Source organism: Microtus ochrogaster, linkage group LG4, assembly GCF_000317375.1.
Source record: "Microtus ochrogaster isolate Prairie Vole_2 linkage group LG4, MicOch1.0, whole genome shotgun sequence".
NCBI classification, from domain to species: Eukaryota; Metazoa; Chordata; class Mammalia; order Rodentia; family Cricetidae; genus Microtus; species Microtus ochrogaster.
The window spans coordinates 36,695,239-36,701,781 of NC_022030.1; the positions used below are offsets into that span (position 1 = coordinate 36,695,239).

At 43.1% G+C, this 6,543-nt stretch overlaps 1 pseudogene; it reads left to right on the plus strand.

Annotated features, from left to right (window-relative positions):
• The first annotated feature begins 4,804 nt into the window (after window positions 1-4,804).
• On the plus strand, window positions 4,805-5,621 carry LOC101983827 (annotated as a pseudogene).
• Window positions 5,622-6,543: the final 922 nt, after the last annotated feature.

Below are 6,543 nucleotides of genomic sequence, written 5' to 3' on the forward strand. Positions count from 1 at the left end.
ACAGCTTCTTTAATAACCAATGATAATAAAGCATGTTCATAGCATACAGAGAGGAATCTCACATCGCAAAGGGACAATCGTTGTCTGCAGATGATGTAGAGCCTTGCTCTGAAATCCCAAAGGATAGTCCACCTGCCAAAGGCTCCAAGTAGCATCCCTGTCACTGAGACCTTATCATAGTCACTGTTCTATCACTGTGAAGAGAGACCATTGATGTGGGAGTGTCATATATCAATCTGTTGATTTCATTGGTTAAGTAATAAACAAACTGCTTGGACTCATAGCTTAGAACATAGGTGGGTGGAGTAAACAGAACAGAATGCTGGGAGGAAGAGGAAGTGAGCTCAGACTCCACAGCTCTGCTCTCGGGAGCAGATGCCTCAGAGAGACGCCATGCTCCCTGCTCCTGGGAAGATACACTCCCGGTAAGACCGGTGCTCACTAAGACCGGTGCTCACAGATTATTAGAGATGGGTTGATCGGGATATCAGAATTAGCCAGTAAGGGCTAGAGCTAAAGGGCCAAGCGGTGATTAAATGAACACAGTGTCCGTGTAATTATTTCGGGTAGAGCTAGCCATGTGGGCGGCCGGGTGCCGGGACGCAGCCCGCCACTCCTATTTCTACAGACCATGACCAAGGCAACTCTTACATAAGAAAGCATTTAATTGGGGGCTTTCTTATAGTTTCAGAAGTTTAGTCCATTATCATCATGGCGGGAAGTGTGGCAGCAGGCATGGAAGGCATGGCAGGCATGATGCTGAAAAGGAAGTTAAGAGGTACATACTGATCTTCAGGCAGAGGGAGATGAGGGGAGACTGGGCCTAACATGGGCTTTGAAACCTCAGAGCCCACTCCTAATGAAACAGTTCCTCCAACAAGCCACACCTACTCCAACATGCCACACCTCCTAATTCTTTCTAAAGTTCCATTCTCTGGTGACTAAGCATTCAAATATATGAGCCTATGGGGCCATTCTTACTCAAAACACCATATATTTCAAGTATTATTGAGTCTGCTGGATCATGTGGTTCAAGTGGCAGAGCAGCCTGGACCTTTTAAAAGCCTTCTCCTTTTCCAGGCTTCACTCAAAGCAAACAGCTTTCCTAGTCACTTGGTGTATGGCCTGGAGTAACAGACCTAACTGAGGAATGTGCTGTCTCCAGATCCAAATAGGCCAACAAAACGTTGTGCTTCTTACTTGGTGGTGGGGCCAGGTGCAATAACTTATCCTTCACCTTAGAAGAAATATTTCTGCATGTTTCACACCACTGGACTCCCTAAGAATTTCACTGAGGTAGAAGGCCCTTGAATTGTGGTTGGATTTATTTCCTATCCTCTGATCCACGTGTTACCAACAAGTCCAAAGTGGTTGCTACCTCCTGCTTACTTGATTCTATCGGCATAGTGTCATAAATACAGTGATATTTGTGGAAGGGAAATATGATCAAGATCCTTATGACAGGGCAGGAAAGTTAATATATCCTTGAGGTAAACTGTAAAGGTATACTGCTGGACTTGCCAACTGAAAGCAAATTGCTTCTGGTAGTCCTTATGGACTGGTACTTAGAAAAAGGGCACTTGCTAGATCAATAGCCGCACACTATATAACAGGAGATGTGTTAATTGGCTTAAGTAAGGACACCACATCTGTTACAACAGCTGCAATTGGAGTTATATCTGATTGAGTTTTCAATAGCCAACTATCATCCTTCATGAAACTCCTGTCTTCTGCACTGGCCAGAATGGAGAGTTAAAGGGGGATGTGGGGGGAACCACCACCTTTGTGTCTTTCAAGTCCTTGATGGTGGCACTAATCTCTGCAGTTCCTTGCCTAGCAAGTCTGAGAGCCTATGTTTAATCTCCAACTCTGTAACACCTCACCAATAAAAAAAATTGTTAGAGCAATTTCCTCTCACTAGAGGAAGTAATTGAAGAAGAGAAGTCAATGTGTGTCAAGACCCAAAAGACTAGAACTAAGATCAATAGGAGAAACCTTGTATGTCTTTAAAGAGTGAAAGATTCTATTCAGATAGGCCATTGTAGGTTTTAGTCACAATACTAAGAACATGATAAACCACTGAAATTTTAGTTTAGGTATTGACTCACTGGATTTGTTCTACAAAATAAAAAGATAAAAGAAAAAAGAACCCCACAACAAAGAACCACCAAACCTTCTGTCTTTAAAAGGCAGCAGAGAGGGATATAGAGGATGATTGTGAGGGAGACAGGTGCTGGTAGAGATGAAAATGGGGGCCAAAGACGGTGTGAGGCGTCAGGTAAAGATTGAAAGGGTAGACCCGACACCATCAGTGAGTGGCAGGGTGTGATGAGCACAGTACCATGGACAAAGCTTGAGAGCCCCAATTCTCTCCTTCAAGGAGGTTCCTCTCTCCTGACTGGGAAACGCATGGAGGGGTAGATGATGGAGGGAGATGAAGACTTCTCTTTGGGACTCATTGTATCAGAGGTCTCTGTGAAACTTGTTAGTGGACATACTCAGAAAAACTGTCCTAGATCTGGGCTTGGGGACTCACACCTAAGCCAACCTAAGTAGGCTACAGAATAATTCTTGGTTTCAAAAAGAGTCAATAAATCTTATTGGAGTTGTAAATTTGGCCCCTCAACACATCAGTGACAGTGGAATCTCCCAGGTTACAACAATCAGGCAGGAGCTGCAGGGTGAGTGGAAGGTTTAAGACAAAGTTCAAGGAGAAAGTATGGATATTGTGAAAGCCAAAGACAGGGCATTGAAAATACAATCAACCATTTTTAACATTTTGAGAAGAAATACCTAAAAATCTAAGAATGACTTGGAATTAGCAATGTCATCAGAATCACCGGCCACACTGGTTAAGGCGTTTTGGTAGAGTGGTGTCAAAGAAGCCAGTCTAGAGGAAGCATGCCAGACAGTATTCAGGTCCACTTGAAGTTGATGACCGTGAATTTGTAGACCATGGAGATGTGTAATTGAACTGCTCAACAGTCCTTGCACAGGCACACACAAAACAGGCAGATGGCTCCATTCATCTGGGACTGGGATTCGGCCAGGAGGCTGTGGGGAACAAAAAAGAGTCAAGGGATTTTGGCAAGCGTGATGGGCTTGATGGACCATGGAAGCTAAGCAGAATAAGGAAAAAGCAAAGGCAAGAGGGAGGATGTCAATCAACTGGGAGGATGAGGAGAGTTGTGAGCTGTAGGAGAGTGGTTGTACAGAGTGGGGTTTTAGGGCAGGGCAGAGCAATTTGGCACCTTAGGAAGCCGAGGAAAGGGAGTAGAGACTCGTCGTGTGCCCAGGACTCTGTTAATGCTTGCTTCTTGAGCTTTGCTAATAGGATGGATTTCTACTTTCCAAAAGTTAATACTGAACAACAATTATATAGTTCAAATGGAACTTCTGTTGGTGGTAATTTCATGACCAATACAACACAGCATGGACTGTCAGTTCTAGTAACATGTAAACGAGGAGTTTCTCAAAAGTAGCTGCCAGCATTTCTGTCTGGGTGCTGGTATTATGTATAAGATTTTAAGGTATCCCTTTCAGTCATAGCCCACAGTGATCTGAGCAGCACCATCACCATTAGTAGCTGGAATTCCTTGTTCAGAACTCAAACTCTTGCTTCCTATGTTTCACCAAGATACCATAATGAATCAGTCCCAAGATAGAACATGACGTTCTCATGTTGTTTTTCAATGTAGAGGCTGTGAGACTGTAACTCTTGAGATGAAGGGAATCTCTCTGAAACAAACCAAGCCCAACCAATCAATCAACCATCTAACCAAACAACTAACCTATCAACCAACCAACCAACAAACCAATCAAACAACCATTACTGAGCCTTTACAAATACTAACAAGAAAGGGGTGGAGTTATGGGATGTTCTGCAGCTACAAGTGGCAAGGTAGCATTAGAGTGAAATAGGACTGCCAGATCAGAATGCCAAGGACATCTCCATACTTCTTCTTTTGGGGAAGGACAACACAACATGTTTACATTGACCTTACATTGGCTATAAATATAGGGTTGAGCTAATTCAAAGTGAAGAAGACTTAATTTATTTCATACAACTTTATTCAAGAAAATGATGAGCTGCTATTGAGGAATGTAGATATGCTTGCCACAAATGTATAGTTATAGCAATGTTCATGAATAATTACAGATACAAGACTGACAATAATGTAGCCACCTAGCATCCACCACACAATGCTTTCTACACTGTAGTAATCATTTAATTGACACATTTTTCTCAGAATTCATAAAAGTCAGATATTCAATATATAACACAGTTTCAAAAACTTGAAACCAACCTTTTAAGTATTTGAAGAGGAAAGTTCGGTTTTTGAGGTTAAACTAAAATTTTCAATCTAATAGCTGGGAAAATTACACATGAAAATCAATAGCAAACTGGGCATTGGTGGTGCATGCCTTTAATCTCAGCACTTGGAAGGCAGAGGCAGGTGGATCTCTGTGAGTTTGAGGTCATCCTGGTCTACAGAGCAAGTACCTGGGTGATAGGCTCTAAGCCTACGGTCGTGCCCTGTCTAAAAAAAAAAAAAAAAAAAAAAAAAAAAAGAAGAAATAAGAAAAGAAAAAAAAGAAAAAAAACAAAAGAAAATTAGTAGCAGAAGAGAAATATTCCAGATCACTTGAAACAATACGAGTGTAATAAAATACTTGACTGTTTTTCTTGGATCAGAAACCATATCAACCTTCAGGAGCAGAGAAAGAAAATTCAAATTAAAAGAATGTTCATATGTTCAGTTTAAAAAGAAGCCTCAAGCTTTTTCCCAGGCGGCTGCCGAAGATGGTGGAGGGGCAGGTTCTGGTGTTGGATGGCTGAGGTCATCTTCTGGGTCTCCTGGCAGCCATTGTAGCCAAGCAAGTACTGCTGGGCCGAAACGTGGTCTTTGTTCGCTGTGAGGGCATCAACATTTCCAGAAATTTTTACAGAAACAAGTTGAAGTATCTGGCCTTTCTCCGAAAGCAGATGAACACCAACCCCTCCTGAGGCCCCTACCATTTCCGAGCCCCGAGCCACATTTTTTTGGCGCACTGTGCGAGGCATGCTGCCCCACAAGACCAAGCAAAGCCAGGCTGCCCTGGAACGCCTCAAGGTGTTGGATGGGATCCCTCCACCCTAGGACAAGAAAAAGCAGATGGTGGTCCCTGCCGCCCTCAAGGTTGTGCGGCTGAAGCCTACCAGGAAGTTTGCTTACCTGGGGTGTCTGGCTCATGAGGTCGGGTGGAAGTACCAGGCAGTAACAGCCACTCTGAAGGAGAAACGGAAGGAAAAGGCCAAGATGCACTATCGGAAGAAGAAGCAGCTCTTGAGGTTACAGAAACAGGCAGAAAAGAACGTGGAGAAGAAAATCTGCAAGTTCACAGAGGTCCTCAAGACCAACGGACTCCCTGTGTGAGCCCAATAAAGACTCTTTGTGCCTCATGCCTGCCTGGCCTGCTCTTCCTCCACCGCCGACTAGGGAAGTGGGGACAAAGGTGCTTTAGGCACCGCTCCTGTGGGAAAGAGGGTGTTTTTATAAAAGCTCTGAGCTGGAATTACTTGGGCTTTAGTGTTAATGACTGGGCTGCTCAGCCCATCAATGTATTCTGCAGCTGTGAGGACGGAGACCTAACATCTGGGCTGGGATTCAGAAGTGCACATTGGGAAGTCACTGCCTTTTCCCCTTCCTAGCGCTGCTCAGAAAGCAATTTTACTTTCTTGTTGCAGCATTCTGTTGCTAATAAATTATTTGACTGTTAAAAAAATAAAAAAATAAAAAGAAGCCTCAATTGTCATCTCTCATGCCTCCTTTCTCTCTACAGAGTCCACTTCAAAATTAAGATTAAATATCAGACCCAAGCTAGGCAATTTCTCACCCGCTGAACATCTAAAATAACTTATACAAGAGAAAGTCTATTTTGGCTCACATTTTTGGGGTTTTAGTTCACAGTCATCTAGGCCCATTGTGTCTGGACACGTGGTGAAATAGAGCATCATGGCGGAGGGTGGGCTGAACAGATATGCTCACCTCATGGTAGTCAGGAAAGAGAGGAGAGGGAGTTGGGGAGGGGGAGGAAGAGTGGAGAAAGGAAGGAAGGGAAGGGAGATAAAGTCAACTAGGCCTGACCTACTTACTAATAGTCAATCCATTTAGCTATGAACTGGCCAAGGATTGATCCAGTGATGAAGTTAGCACCTTCAAGATTCAGTTACCTCTCAATATTAATACCAGCTAGAGACCACACCTTCTACACGGGAACTCTTTGGAGGAGGAGGTCACTTCAAATTTAAAATGTAATGAGACCCAAGAGATCATACACTGCATATAGTTATTATTGAACTGTAAGTAAAGACTGCACTTTCGTTTTCCCAGCTGCCCAGACCCAAATAATCACACAGAAACTGTATTAATTATAACACTTCTTGGCCAGTAATGCAGGCATGTTCCTAGCTAGCTCTTACATCTTTGATTAACCCACTTCTATTAATCTATGTATTGCCACGAAGTTAACCTATTTCTATTTCTATTAACCTATATCTAT